The sequence below is a fragment of the Mus caroli genome, unplaced genomic scaffold (genome assembly GCF_978045245.1).
Source record: "Mus caroli unplaced genomic scaffold, Mus_caroli_1 scaffold_10, whole genome shotgun sequence".
In the NCBI taxonomy this organism is placed as follows: Eukaryota; Metazoa; Chordata; class Mammalia; order Rodentia; family Muridae; genus Mus; species Mus caroli.
The window spans coordinates 97,688,531-97,705,004 of NW_028227265.1; the positions used below are offsets into that span (position 1 = coordinate 97,688,531).

Sequence of the window (16,474 nt, forward strand, 5' to 3'; positions counted from 1 at the left end):
CTATCTATCTATCTATCTATCTATCTATCTATCTATCTGTCTGTTTTTATATACATTTCTATGCATTAGAGCTTGTATAAATATCAGAAGACACTTTGCAGAAATCGTTTCTCTCCTTCTACCATGTAAGTCTTAGGGATTGAACTCGGATCATCACCTTGGCAGCAATCACCTCGCTCCCCAACCTAGTTAAAGCATTTTGTAAGTGCATGTTGAGGCTTGGCAAGAATAGTTAGTCACACTTCTCTAATGAGTACTTTCCCTATTGGAAGGAATTCCTTTCCTGAAATAGAGGGAGTATTTAGAGGCTAATTCATCCTTTGTTATTGAACTACATATTCATTACCATCCAGAAGACTTCATGCTACACACAGATATTTAAAGCCATTGTTGCAGGAAGCTACAACCCTTTCATCACTAGTCTGTTGATACAACACTTAGCTTAAATAAAGTGTCTGTATAGCTGCTGGTCCAAGCTCTAGAATTTTAACTGGTGCCCTACAGTCCATGGAATCCTTCCCACAAGGTCTTTACCTGGTTATTTTCCTTTAAGAGAACAAAGCGTCTTAGAGGGTGACTTCAGCTCAGTCGTGATGTTTGCTTCTACAGGATAGAATTTCCCCTCCCTGTGCTGGAAATATCTTTTAGTTGTGGTATTTTGCATTTGCTTTATATACCATACTGTTGGATAGCAATGTTAGATAAGTAAGAATTGTAACACTGCTTCATCTTGGGCATTTTCTCATAAATGCTCACAATGTCTTCCTTCTACACTGTCTCCTGTGTGAAGGGGTTTTCTCTTGCGCATGCCCTGGCTCACCAGCAAGAATGACGCTGCAACAGGATCCTTCCGCACACGTTTATTGGGAGAGCTTGATTGCAGAGGCGAAGAGACTCCAAGCCCAGAACTGGTGCTGCTTATATAGGCCTAGGAGAGGCGTGTCTCACACCCGGATTGGGTGTACTTGGGTTATGCTTATGACCTCATTTGCATACCTACATCTGATTGGTTAATTTCTCTCTCATCTAATTGGTTAACTTGTCTCTCATCTGATTGGTTAACTTGTCTCTCATCTGATTGGTTAATTTTGGTTAATTCTTAAAACCTCATCTTGGCAAAAGAACTTTACTGCCTATGTATGTGTGGTGGCCAGCAGAAGCCAGCATCACCCTGCAACGGCACATGTGGCTTCCCACAGTTTTCTATCCCTTCTTAGTTTTAGGTAGAAATTGCTAATTTCCAAACTAAACATTTTAATGGAGAATTTCTCTCTCATTATTCCAAAGGCCCCAACTCTACAGCTGTTGCTATTTCATGTAGTGAAATATACCTCTAATTGTAATTTATAAACTGTACCCTACATACAGTTGTGTTGATTTTAAGTTAAACTCTTTCTGACATGAGAATCACCATCTGCGTTTTAAGGGAAGACCAATGCTGCAGGAAGAGATGCAAGGTGAATTGAGTAGACCAAAGCTGGAGCAAAACCACAGCCAAGCAAGTTGCTTGAAGGACATCGGCCTGTATCTTAGCTAGTTCTTCTATTGTCTATGCAGAAGAAAGAACTCTTCACACAGACTCAAGCCTTCATAAGAATCACAAAGGTTGAATGGCATTTCTGAGAGTCACAGTTAGGTTGTCACATATATATTTGAGAGGCTCTGACCACATAGATTAGGAGGCACTAGCATTACCATTCTCTTGCTTCACCTTCCGAAGTGCTGGGACTATAGGCCTGCTCTACTAGAGTCCTCTATTCCTGATGAATGGTTGTCATATTTGTAGGCATGCTAGATGATTTGCAAATGGGTATTTTGTTGATAAATATTCTGTTTTAGAAATTATAAGAATGTGGCCTGGCCTACCTCTGGTAGCTTATAGAATATTATAGAAAGATATGGGATAATGGATTTTCAGTCTGCTTGATAAAATACATGTGTTTTCAGCCTGTGTTAAAACACAATAACTCAGGTTATTTTGGACAAAATGCAAGATGATGTATCAGAACATTTAGGTAGACTTCTAGTTCAGTCTTTATTTTAGGTAGACTTCTAGTTCAGTCCTTAGAGATAATCTATGGGAGTTTGTTATGATTGATGAAGAATATTCAACAATTTTCATACATGCTGATAAAGTATCATTTCAAATGGAAGGCCACAGTTTGCTCACACAGTTGTCAGTCTCCATATGCATGTGTGTGTGTATGTGTATGTGTGTGTGTGTGTGTGTGTGTGTGACATGTATATATCAGAGAGAAAAATGATGAAGGCTAGGGCCAATGTCCTTTTCATTTTTATACCTTATACTTGACCTTGTAGTTATCAAATTAAAGAGAATACAATAACCATCTTCTAGTAATAAATCATTGCAGAAAATGAGTTCTAGACTAGACCTGACAAAGCAGACACAGAGGATTAAGGTTGTCAGATACATCATTGATTATAAAATAAAAAGTCCTAAACATAGTCGGGGCCCACTGTATAGAGGTTTGGTCTTTTGCTATGTATTGTAGTGCTAAATACTGACCCCTAAAGCCTGGCTGCCCCCAGGGATCAGAGACTCTTCACACACACAAAGCATTTCTATAGGACCTTGCTCCTTAATTTAAAACTATTGGTTGAATAAAGATGACTAAAGTCTTTAGCTGGGAAGAAGAGAGATAGGTAGGGTTTCAGTTCCTGGGCTGGGGGTCATATGAGACCATTAGGAAGAGAAGGGAAGAAGATGGAGAGCGGAGAAGACTCCATGGGGTAAGTAAGCAATGAAAACATGGCCATGAGGGTTGGCCAATTGGAGTTAAGAGTGATTCGGGTGGAACAAGGAAAATTATAATTCAGGGTTATTGATAGGGAAGTAAATACTAATAGCTTAGAGGGTAGATACATGCTCAGTTCTAGTGCTGTTTAAGGCATATTACAAATGTGAATTTGTGTGTCTTTTATCTGGTAATTGAGTGATTAAAAGTAGGGTAAAAACCCTGAGTTGATATTAAATATTTACAATGACACACACTGAGCCAAAAGATCCTTTCTAAACTGTTTCTTCAATTCATATTTAAGAATTAATTTAGATCTAGAAGGGAACTTTGATGCCTTCCTTAATGCTAAGCAGACAGAGTGAAGTAGGTTTAGAACCCAGGTTTTAAAGTCTGCTTCAGATCTTTCCTAAACCATACTTCCTCCTACACATGCCTATTTTTGGGTTCTAAAATGTCATGAAAGCAGATGTTAAGCCCTTGTCAAAATGTTTGTAACTTTCTGGGTGACAATCGTTGTATGTTTGCGTGGTTATGTCTGTGCTTGTGCGTGCGGATTCCTGGCGGGAGAAGGCCAAGTGTGATTAGAAGCGGCGTACTTCTGTGCACTCCCCCCAGTAATTCACACTCTGCAGTCGTCATTCAGCTGTGGGATGGTGGTGACAGAATTTTTTGTATATGTGTTTACATTGGGATTGACAACTGAAAGGAAGCACCTCTGTCAAAAAGTCTTTAGTGTGACCCACTTAGTAGACAAAATTAATTAACGCATTTGAAGGGAACTGATGTGCAGGGAAGTTAAACATGAAAGTTTAATCTATTTTGTTCCTGTTTGTAGAACAGCAGTATGCTACTAACACACTTAATGATAATAACACGTAGTGTGTTTTCAGCATTGTTTACACACAAAAAAAAAAAAAGAAAGAAAAAAGAGAAGATAAAAGAATGAAATGCCAGGTTTTCTTTATCTATAGCAACAGTCAACTTACATGATTCTGAATTTACACTATACATCTCCCCAACCAAATAAAGGCTACTATTTAGGCTAAGACACTGGTTGCTATTTGTAAATATGATCACATGGCTGGAGCAACAAAGTGTAAGCACACACAATCAGAACGGAAATGTAGTCCTTTATGCATAGGTAGCACACATGTAGAGATTGCACAGCCTGCCATTCTTGATGAGAAAAAAAGTGGGGATGCAGAAGGAAGAGGTACAGGGGTACAGGGTGGTAAAGAGAATGTTTAGAATAGGAAAGTGCAAAGAGTTCACTCACTGTAAGTAGTAGAAGCTCTTCTGTATTTTCAGGAGCACAGATCTGTGGTTCTAGACATGAATTGTAAAAGGCTGTAAAAGACTGAGCAAGTAACTTATCTTTGATCCTGTCTAGGGACCTATGAGGTGACACAATAAGCCTGTCCCAAGGAGTGTAAGAAAAGGATGCAAACACTCAGGAAGGTACAATCTGCTGTGCAAGTGTCATTTGTAACCTTCACTTGCCCCAAGAGTTGATGAATCAGATAGAGGCTCAAAATGCATCAAGTCGAACCTGTGGAGTAAAGTTGAAAATGTCTTAGAAGGAGACTATTTGTGACATAATGAACTGTATAGTAAGAGGCAGCTGAATTTCAGAAGATCAGAGACCTGGTCCCATCCTGTACCACAACTAAGACATGGAAACAGTGCAAGCTCTTCTTGGCTTTCATCTTCTTGGGTATCTTTCCCTTTAGCAATCCATGCTCTGAATTTTCCCCTACCTCTACCACTACTGCCATCATTGCTAACCAGCAATTATGAGCAACTTCTCTCAAATAACTTGTATTTTATAGTACCAACAAGGCAGCTTGCACTCACTTCTTGTTTTTTGTTTTTTGTTTTAAATTGGATATTTTCTTTATTTACATTTCAAATGTTATCCCCTATCCTGCCCCCCCCAGAAACCCCTTATCCCATACTCCCTCCCCCTGCTTCTATGAGGGTGTTCCTCCACCCACCCACTCACCCTCAGTTCTCCTACACTAGGGCATCTATCATGCCTTCATAGGACCAAGGGCCTCTCCACCCATTGATGCATGACAAGGCCATCCTCTGCTATATATGCAGCTGGAGCCATGTGTATTTCTTTGTTGATGACTTAGTCCCTGGGAGTTCTTGGGGAACTGGTTGGTTGATATTGTTGTTCCTCCTGTTGGGTTGCAATTCCCTTCAACTCCATGTTTTCTTGAATGAAAGAATTGGATCGGATAAGTTAGAACAGAAGCTTTGCATGCTAATATGACTGTATGTCTCAATGACATGTACAGTGGTTTCAGTATCTAGGAAAGGGGATGAAAGGTCATTTGTTTTTTTAAGTCATGATAGAGGGAGTGAAATAAAAGGGTACCATTCTATGGTAACATTGTGAAGTTTTCCATTTTTAACTTCTTTGGTTACTAGGTGCCCCTGTAGCTGCTATTATAGGCAGCTTCTTTTTACTTTGCTAGACCACATTTGAGATAAGGGGAAATTGTGTGTAATGGTTTAGTATGGAAGGTCAAGGTGGAGTAGGAGCCAGTTGGAACCTGGGAGCTGAGGTGGCACAACAGAGCTCATAAAGACAGAGTAAAGAACGGGAAGAAAGGATAAGGGTTAGACATGCTGAGATCTGAAAGAAAGTTGCCATTCACAATAAGGGATAGCCAGAGAGAAAGGAAAAAGGGAGAGTAAAGAGGTGGAGAGGAAATGAATGAAGGAGAAAGCAGGAAAGGGAGGAGGGAGGGAGGGAGGGAGGGAAGGAGGGAGGGATGAAGGAGATGGAGAGAGACAGAAAGGAAGGGACAGATACAGACACAGAGACTACAAAAAAGCAAAATAGTAAACAAAGGTGACAGCTGACTACATTGGACCTATGGGTAGCATTATCTATGGTCTTGATATAATGGTCCTGTTTGTCCCTAATATTACTCCCCAGATATTCCCCAGGGTTTTATGTCTGTATTAGAAGGCTGGAGATTGGCACCACCATGTATTTTAGAAACACAGTAATATTTTCATAAATAATTAACAACTAAAAGATTAGTATTAAATATAAATTTTGCCAAGTATATAAGACTCTTAAAATACCCGGACACCTAAGCCACACTTCTGAGTGTCACAAGGACTAATGCACACTGACAAGAAGCTTAGTGAAGACCATAAAGAAGATTTGCTCATTTTCCAACTTGAAATTGCTTTGCCGAGAGGGATCTAATGTTCATCTCTGGGTGAAAGGGGTTTGCATTTTCTCTGAAGTTCAGCTGGGAAGCAGCAGATAGCATGAGCTCGTCACTGCTGCGATCTGCCTTGCGGAGGTAAACGGTATTTTATTGCAATTTCTGAGGTTTGTTGCTTGAGATTTCTAGATAAGTGTTTGCGTCCCCCCTTTCCCTCTGAGATCATCCTTCTCAGGACTGCAGCCTGGCAAGGTGCTCCTCTTCTGCCTTGCAATGCAGAGAAAGAAAAGTTTGGTTTTTTCCTAAGGCAGCTGCTCTGAATGTTTTGGAACAGGGACTACAACAATGATTATTTTCAAATAAAAAGTGCCCTCAATTTCTTTACTCTGTGTGTGTGTGTGTGTGTGTGTAAAATATCAGCTGCAGACTTCTTTTCAAGATAACACACTGAAGAACAGGAGGCAGGACTTAGATTGATAGCTGTGGGCAGCAGGCTGCTCTGTCTGTTCAGGTGATGATCGGGGTCTCATTGGGTGGAGTTCCCAACATCCACAAGATTGATGCTTTTGTTCCTGTAAACCTTTTCATGAACATAAGAAGGCAACATTTAGGAGCTAAATATGTAGCTCAGGGCAAGGTCCTTGCCTACTATGCGCAAAGCTCACTATCTGATCTACAGCAATGAACAACAAGAAGGGCACAATAAGGAATATTACTAGTAACTGAAATGCTTCTAAATTATTTTCACAGATGGGCAATAAGTACTGATTTTGGAAAATGTTGTAAAACTTGTAGAGTGGTATAGATTTACAGAATATCTTTTTTCATCATTCAGACAGGGAGAATAATATCAAACAAAATAGTGATGTAGATTTAATATCTCTTTAATTGCCCAGACAGAGCGAATAATATCAAGCTAAGTAGATATGTTTTAGTAACATTTCAGAGAGAGTAAATAGCTCTGTGTCTTATTACTCGGCTGATACCTACTATTTATGTCTATTTCAGACAAAGAATATAGAGTAGAATTAATCATCATATGTGCCACCCTCTGCACTTCAGATATAGTAAGATCAACATTACTAAAAATATCAATTCAATACAGAAAAGTAGAAAGGGCTTTTGTTTGTTGGTTTGTTAGTGAGGAAGGGAATCTATTATAAGCCCTGAACCTCCCTTTATCCATTGGTTGAGGATAAAAGACAAGGGTGCCTGTAGTAGACTAACATAGAAAAGGGATGTGGGGTGGAACTACTTTAGTTCAACTGTCCAAGAAATTCCTGAAATGGAGACTTTTGGAACTGGAGGCCATATTAACAAGAAAGATCCAGTTGTACTGGTTAGAACATTCTGGACAGAGAGAAAAGAGGTGAGTTCATAGGTGAGACCAACTCATACTAGTGTAGCCAGAGGCCATCTGTCCTGGGCAAGAAGAAGGGTGATGAAAGGTGTTTACAATTCATTTGAAATCCATTTTAAAACCTAGGATTGTATTATGCAAGAAGTGACATGGTTGCCATGCTGAAAATACACTGGTTGTTCTGAAGGAAGGTAAGAGAAGAAACAAGGGCAGCAGATGGTTGATTTTCATATTCAGAATAAGTGAAAGAATCGATAAACAAGCTAGAGCTGAGTTGAAGTCAGGAGTGCAAATGGAAGAAAGAAAACTATTTTGCTGATTTTTGCCCTAGTCCCAGTACTTATTGTAGAAACCATAGTCAACAGAAGTTGCCAAAGAATTTGATATACTTAGAGACAGAAGAAGAGTCACAGAGATCACAACTGCCTGTGGTGTGAATAACTGAATAAACAGTAGTAGTGCACAATGAGGCAAGAAATGTGGGAGGGAGATTTAGAGGATGCTGAGAATGTGACTAATTCAAGACACCCATACATCCAATTAAGGGTATAAGCCATTGCCTAGAAAGGCTGGGACTCAAGGAAGAAAGGAGTCTAGCTTGGAGATCTGCCATTGGAGATCTTTGGAATACAGTTTCGTACTGTAGCTAGGGAGTATAAGCAAAAGCTAAACAAAGCATTGGAAAATCCCAAGTTGACTGCTGATACAGGAGGAAGACATAAAGAGTGAGCAAGAATGAGAAAGGTGAGAAGAAGGAAGAATGTCGGGTATCAGGGCAGAGTGATGGAGTGTATCTTGATATGGTGAAGGCAGAAACAGGCTGGGTATCTGAAGAAAGTAATGGAGAGGGTCTTGATGTGGTAAAGGCAGAAATGTTTTTGCTGGGTCTGGTGACTGGGACCAGGATGGAATAAAGTTGAAAGTGATGCATTTAAATAATAGGTTAGGCTCAAAGACATCCCCTCCATTGACTGTCCATAGCAGCATCCAGAGTTGGAATATGATGTGCTTGACACATGTGCCTTGGTTTGGGGCTTTGGGTTTTCCTGTTTTGTATGTAGCTGTTAAACTCAATCTCTGAAAGTATGCCTTAGTGAGATTTAAAAGGCTCCCTATTATTAAGCATGCCACATTATTGTTCCTTTTGGCTTCTTGCAGGTGTTTGAAGTCTTGAGTCTGTGACATATGAGCCCATTACATTGTCTGACTTTTGAAAGACTTAAACATAGTGCATGACAATGTTTTATGTAAAACGTTTGGTGAAAAGCGTCACACTCAAGCTAGTTTTCTATCGAGACTGCATTGAACTCCCAGGCCTCTTTACCAGTGTAAACGTCTCCCTTTTGTTTCCTGTTCAAAGATGGCTCAGAGATCATGGCACCTGGATCAGAACTAGTAAAGAAACCACAAGTTGAGGTTGCTTAGACTCTGAATAGCTAAACTATATTAGAATGGGGCCACAAAACATAAACAGGTAGAAATGCATGCTGATTTGAAAATTTTAAAAGGCAATCTGGACTTTTTTGAATATTTTCATTGTCAACTCTCAACTTAATGAGGGGCGGTAGCCTCCTTGAGTCCTGGCATTCATATTCATAAGCCTCATTGGTAATGCATGGGGTATTGCATCTTTACATGTATATAGTGGGAGCATTTAAGGTGTTTCAGAACATGTCCTGGCAGTCTGTGGGCAGTTGGTGTTAGTGTGCAGACAACATGCCCTGGATGAATCAGATGGGAGTCCAATATGTTCAGTAGGGATGAATCCCCTGACTCCTGGCAAAGGAATTAAACAAAACCAGGAGGATGGGAATGGGACAAGAATAGAAAAGAACATGTTGCGTGGCAATGCAGGACTCTGAAGTAAACCAGGGGGCTACAATGAGAAACTGAGACTAAAGGTTCCAATTCGACGGTAAGACCCTTCAGAGTCTGGAAAAAGATGGAGACCAGGCTGGTTCTGATCCAAACCAAACAGCAGGATGATGACCTAAACCTCAGCTGATCTGAAACAGCAAAAATATAAACGTGGATATGCATGGAGATTTTTCTCAATGGGGTGCAGCATCAGAGAGAAGCAACCTCCTACTGTGGTTATGACAGTGACCACCATGGATGAATGAAGAGTATGGATGCTTGAACCAGAGGGATGGATGGCAGCAGGTGACAGTAGACTGAGGGGTGTTTCTTCCCAATCCCAGTTCATCACATCGGTTCCTCTTTTCCTAGTATGCCCACCTCTCCTCCTTCCACTACATATAATGTCATTTCTCCTATCTGCACTAAGACTTTCAAAAAAAATCCATGCTGAAAGAAACAGCAGCAAGCCCAGGCATGCTTAGTCTAACACTACCCCTACAAGAGTCAGTGTACAGCATTGATGAAATGGTGATAAGCACAAAGCAACGTTTTTATTGCACTTTAAAATACATAAAGCTCTTTAATGTAATTAGCTCCTGTGATCACAGCCACGCTAGAGGCTGGCAGTGTAAAACTTAGTTACAGATTAAGGAGACTTTCTCATCATTAGATCCGTTGCCAGAGACTCAGTAATTGGCAAAATGAGCCAAGTCTTATTGTCAAATCATGTTTCCCCTCCTTCTGAACTCCACACTCTCTCTCGTTTTTCATTATATAGCACAGGCCTATCTTTATAAAAAAAAATAGAAAAGTCTTTTTTTATGAACACATCATGGCTGTAGACACACAAAACTATTATTTAGATATGAAAAAACATCAGACAAATTTAGGCCTTTTCCCATTGACTGTAAAGATGCTTGGAGCAAAGGCATCTGGCCGTGGCCAGCTTCAAAAAGCCAGGATAAGTGACCAAGTATACTCCAGAAGCAAACATGGTCAATGTTGTCTTTGACAGTTGGGTCGGAATCATGTGATTATTTGTGATACCTGATGACACTGGTCCTCAGTCATAAAAATTTGGGGGCAATATGAAGACAATAATAATTTGTTATTTTGAACTTACTGCCACAAGCAGAAATCTGTGATTTTGTTAGTGGGTACAAGTGACATATTTTTAGGGTCATAATAAGTAGAGCAAGAGAGAAATCTCTTTACTAGAACTACCCAGTGTATTTATACACATAATGGTGCTATTTAGGTATTTTCTGATAGCCCATTTCTAACTATTAGATTATACCCCAAATAGAATAATATAAAACTCTGTGTAACTAACATATTTTGGTCCACTGTAAGCACATGTAAAACAAAACAGGAAACTGCAAACAGAAACAGTTAGGCTTCTGGTCTTATCCAGCTAATCTGCAATACAAATGATTCTATGCCTCTCCCCACATGTACAACTCCCTGGGCCTTAGAAGCCTGGGATTACTAAACCTTAATAGAATTTCTGAGGCAAGTATCTATCTATGCAAGGCTGCTTACATGCACACACACACACACACACACACACACACACACAATGACCTAGGTCGTGTTGTTTTCTCTGACTGCATCTACTGGTGGTTAACCAGAAGTGAGCTGGTTAGCTGTTGACAAAGTAGAATAAAGTTGTCAGTCATAAGGGAGCAATAAATGCAATGTTCAGGTAGAGGCAAATTTAAGATCTGTCTCTATCCTTACCCCCACAAAACTATGCAGTGTTTAACATAGAAGACAATTAAAAGCAAATAAACCAAATGCTTACATCTGAAACATCCCCCCAAACTAAAGAAATCAGGAATGTTTTTGTTATCTTTTCTTCCCAACTGAATGGAGATCATTCTTATTTTCAGTCACTAGATAAGATGTCGTCTTTTGAGGCTTTCTTCTATGGAGGGCAGTTGAAAAGTTTCTTCAGCTACAATCTGCTATTCAGTTGGCCAGTTAACCTTTGGAGGAGGGCTTTCTGAGAACAAGTCTTTGCATTTAACTTATTGGGTTTCATCAGAGGTTTATCATCTAGGTGTTAGATCTCCTAGGAATGTACTTTTTTTTAAACAGATGACTTGAAGAAAAATAAAACATTCTTGCCTTTTAAATATATATTTAATTGAATTCAGGCATTTGACCAAGAATTGAAGACAATTGGGTATCAGGTGTGTTCAGATAGGTGTTTCTACCATCAAAGACTGTGTAGCTTAAAATGGAAGTAAAAAGGGTCTGAGGAGAGAGTCAACTGGGAAAATCTTTACTACATAAACATGGGGCCTGATTTGGATCTATAGTGCCCAAGTAAAAGCCAGGTATGATAGTGTATACCTGGGAGCCAAGTGCTATGGGGAAAATGAAGAGCTATAAGGCTTGCTGACCAATCAGTATAACTGAATCAGAAAGTTCTAGTAGATACATTGAGAGACCCTATTTCAAAATATAAGGTGAAGAGAAATAGAGGAAGACACATTATTGATGTTTCTGGCACACACACACACATACACATATACACACACACATACGAAGTCATGCTCAAGCACATACATGAGCATGAATACACAGACAGAAGCATGCACCCCCTCCATGTGAACACATGCACACATGTACATCAAAAGAGAAAAAGATAAAGGGGAGAAACAGACAATTTGTTAAAGAAAAATATCTACAAATTGTGCTGTGTACAAGAAAAGAGAACAACAAATGAAAGTTATTTCAGCGCTTGCCACTGCAAAGCACCCTCCCCATCAGTAGGTCCAATACATATAAGCATCAACTCTCCTGGTGTACCAGGTATACCAAGGACATGGGATTTAAAGTCAGATGTCCCCAGGCCAAGCCCCGTCATTCACTGGCTCAGGGTACATACACTTCTGCTCCCTCATGCACAGTAAGGCTGTTGGATTAGGTGCTTTCCACTGTTCTTCAGGACTTCATCTAAAATCTTACTGTCTTTCTGTCCTTCTGGGACTTTGTCTTGGGAAAGTCATAGAGGCAATGGTGTAAAAGGGAGAAGACATAATCAGAGGTCAGAAAGATGTCTTTATTGCTGCTGCAGAGCTGGGAGGGGCTGGGATCAAAGCAAGTGGATGGAGCTGAGCATAGGATTTTTGCCACCCTAGCCTCTTAGGGCCCTGCCCTGCCTTTATCTGTTACTAACATCAGATTCAAAGGATGATTTCATCTAAAGAGTTCTCTCAGGGAAAAAAGGAGGACCATTTTTTTTGTTTGTTTGTTTGTTTCAATGAATGCTGTAGTCCTAAGGGATTAATCTCTGGAGCTAGATAACTGTACATTCCACATACTATCACAGTTCTGGAGTGTTTTAGAAAACTTTATGTCTTCTTTTTGTATAAAATGATATTTAAACTGAGATTCTATGAAATCTTGTAAGGACTATAAATAGGAATACAACCCTTAATGTTCTGATTATTTATACTCAATTAATGAACAACAATAATGAATGCATTATCACAGATAATATATTTTTTCAGAAAGCTAGGTGCTGGTAACTAAGCCCTTGGGTGGCTTTGGGCAGGACCACTTTCTTGGCACCCCCTCTTCTCCTGTTTCTGATGTAACATATTTCTTTTGAATGGTGGAAATTTATCTGGAAACTTAATCATCTCCTAGATAAAGCAGAGTTCTTGATGTGCTATTAATTATGCCAAAGGGACTGACTTGACTACTCTCTTGGGATTTAGAATTAGACAAGGAAGGTGGAGTCCTGGAGAGAAAGGCACTGAAGTTCCATGTCCACGTGGAAGCTGAATAACTACTTCAGACATGTTTGGTCCGTAAACACCTATGTATCTATTTAGTTTCTCCAGAGTTTGCTCATGGGAGAGACACTTAATTTGTTCTTTGAGTTGAGCCTTACTGTTTAACTTGCATGTGGATTTAATCATACTGGTCAAAAAATTCTTTATGAATAGCCAGACAGCTTGTGTGCATAACTACCTACAGTTTTACTTTGGGGTCAGTGGGACACCATATGGCTTGTATTTTTATGATTTATTTATTTTTATGTGTATGAATGATTTTCATGTATGCATCCTTTAAGTATCACATGCATGTGCCTGATGCCTATAGAGGAAGAGGGTATTGTACCCTCTGGAACTGTTGTTACAGATGGTTGAATGCTGCCATTTGAGGGCTGAGAATTGAACCCAGGTCCTCTGCAAGAGCAGAGGGTGCTGTTGACAGCTTAACCATTTCTCTCATCCTGAAATATATTTTAAATGTTTAACTCTATACATAGGAAAGCATCGCAGGGATATTCAGGTAGCACAACGGTGAGTGACTTCAGCTTGAGATAGTTAGCTCAGCCACACATATATCTTTAAGGGCAGACTCTTATATCAATAAACCTTTAGAATATCATTTATTTTAGCTAAAACATTACAATACAAGCTGTGCATGATCAAAGGATTTCCTGTCCATTCTTCAACCTTTCAGGCATATGCTACATGACCTTAAGCTAAGCACACTCCCAAATATGTCTGCAATCTTCTTAAATTATGACTTTAATTTGAGCATGCTCAGGAATGTACTTCTTCACTGAGGATACTCATGAATATACCTGCTCCTAAGATATTTTCCTATATAAATACATAAAGCCTCCCAAATGTAACTTCCAGACTTCTATTCCCCAGGGGGTGGGGGGAGCTTGTGTTATATGCAATTCCCATGCTTGCCTTGCCTGTGAGTGGAACCAATTTCTAAAATGCTGTTGGTGGCTGGTGTAGCCCTGTATTCAACCAGTCAAGTCCGGTTGCAAGATAAATGAAAATATAAATCTGACAGTTGGGATTAATGTTCTCTGTGAAGCCTATAAGCTCGCCATTGGTGCCTTAGCAAGCCCGCGATCCCTCATCAGAATTGTGGTTTGTGTTCCCCGAATCTTCTTAGCACTCTGATGATGTGAGGGACACATTTGTAATGATAGCAACATCAAGAGAGAGGAGAGAGGAAGAGAGACAGAGAGACAGAGACAGAGAGAGACTGAGAAAAAGACAGAAATAGAGGGGCCAATAAAAATCTAGAATTAGTAATTTTGATTGTTGAAAAATGCTTCTCTAGCTTACCACATTTCTTTTTTTTTGTTGTTGTTTTGTTTTTGTTTTTTGAGACAGGGTTTCTCTGTATAGCCTGTCATGGACCTCACTTTGTAGACCAGACTGGCCTCGAACTCAGAAATCTGCCTGCCTCTGCCTCCCAAGTGCTGGGATTAAAGGCGTGTGCCACCACTGCCCGGCCACTTACCACATTTCTAACAACTGGAATTAGGATTTTCTCTTTGCTATGCACTTATTTTAAGAATCACATCAGAGAGACTAAAAATTGATTCTTCTTTCTTTACTTGTCCTTTTAGAGGCCACTTAGATATTACTAAAATATTATTTTTAAAGGCCATTTAAAATAAAATGACTAATTGCAATTCAATTACATGTTGTGTTTTATCATCGCAATAACTCAGGATTTATCTATAGTCTCAAATTAGGACAAGTAAGGAAAAACCATCTAGTATTAGTAATTTTTCAGGCACTGGTAGATGTTTGTCTTCTGTTTCGCATTTCCTTTCAGTTAACTTAAAGAGAAGATAAAAATGACAGCTATTTCTCAGTTGACATTTAAAAGACAAAAATAAGAAACCCAACAGCACTCCCGGGGAATTTTATGGGGAAAATAAGCATATTGACATTCTTTCTCTTCTGTATATTGATTTTTTTTTTTTTTTTTTTTTTGGCTCCAGCTGTACGAAGGCCACAGAGTTAGAGTTAATCATTCTTGATTTTTTTTTTTTTGTAAGTCACTTTTCTTATCTAAAAAGCTGAACAATAGCAGTGCTGGTTAGTTTATTTATGCCTGCAATCGCCACCACCATGAACATGCAATGAAATCCTCACAGGTGACTTGTTAACTGTGTGGTCTTTTATAGATCACAGTCAGACTCATGTTCTAGAGACAGTTGATTTTGTGACTCTCAGTGGTGGTACCAGGCTGCTCAGGTGACTGCTCAATTGAAAGCATTGGCTCTCTCTCTCCCCTGTAAAGTCAGCCTGAAGGCTCTTCATGCATACACAATGCCTTAGCTTTCATATAACTTAGTAGCCATCAGAGGAGTGAGTCTTCAACCCTAAGCTAGTGTCTCCTTTTACTGCAAGTTTGTAGAGGTTTTCATTAGTCTATTAAATACAATTACATACTCCCTTTCCTTCCTTCAAATCCCCCATGACCCACACTTACTCCCTCTCACAGGACCCCATCCATAAATAAAGACAACCTACAGACAACCAAGGGATAGTGCGAGCAGTAGCATCCCTAGGGAGGAGGCCTGAAGTTGGTTATCCAATATCAATTATGTACACACAAGCAACACCAAATAAACCCAGAAGGTTATACATACATGCATATATATATACATATATATGATTTTTATATAAATATATATAGATATGTTGTATTTGTAAAATAATAACAATTTAAAAAGAGATTATGAATTATAAAAGCTTCTTGATGGACATTGATATCATAGATAACAACAAGGTGTCCTACCATAGTGTCATGAATATACAAGTATATGAACATATCTAGTTGAATATAGTAATGTAAAATTTTCAATACCAGAAAATTCTGTAGAATACAGAAAGACAGCTGCCTGAAGATGTTCATGCGTTGTTACCTGAAACCTGGGACTGTGCTCTATTACCTGACAATGGAGGTTTCAGTTATAAGTAGAATCAGGGTTGTAGTATTAGTCCCTTTGTATTGCCACACCAAAACATGGGAGCTAGGGTAATTTACAAAGAACAAACATTTATTTCCTCAGAGTCTAGTAAAACTGAAGATTTGGAAGGAAGATCATGACATCTTCATGTGACAGAAGATTGAGCTGCCAAATGCTGCATGAAAGCTTCTTTTTTATTAATTAATTTATTATTTAATTATTTAATTAATTAATACATTAATGAATTTAATAATTAATTAATTTTTTTGATTTTTAATATTTTTATTACATATTTTCCTCAATTACATTTCCAATGCTATCCCAAAAGTCCCCCATAGCGCCCCCCACTTCCCTACCCACCCATTCCCATTCTTTTGGCCCTGGCATTCCCCTATATTGGGGCATATAAAGTTTGCAAGTCCAATGGGCCTCTCTTTCCATTGATGGCCGACTAGGCCATCTTTCGATACATTGCATGAAAGCTTCTATATGCACCGTAATCTTGCCCACAAGGAGTAGCCTATATAGCCTGATCATTCCTCAAAGA

The 16,474-nt window shown here is 39.2% G+C and overlaps 1 long non-coding RNA gene across 1 annotated transcript in view; it reads left to right on the forward strand.

Annotated features, from left to right (window-relative positions):
• The window catches only part of LOC115031750 (uncharacterized), a 90,530-nt gene that overhangs the window by 31,163 nt on the left and 42,893 nt on the right, over nucleotides 1-16,474 (forward strand). The gene's annotated exons all lie outside the window — the stretch shown is intronic.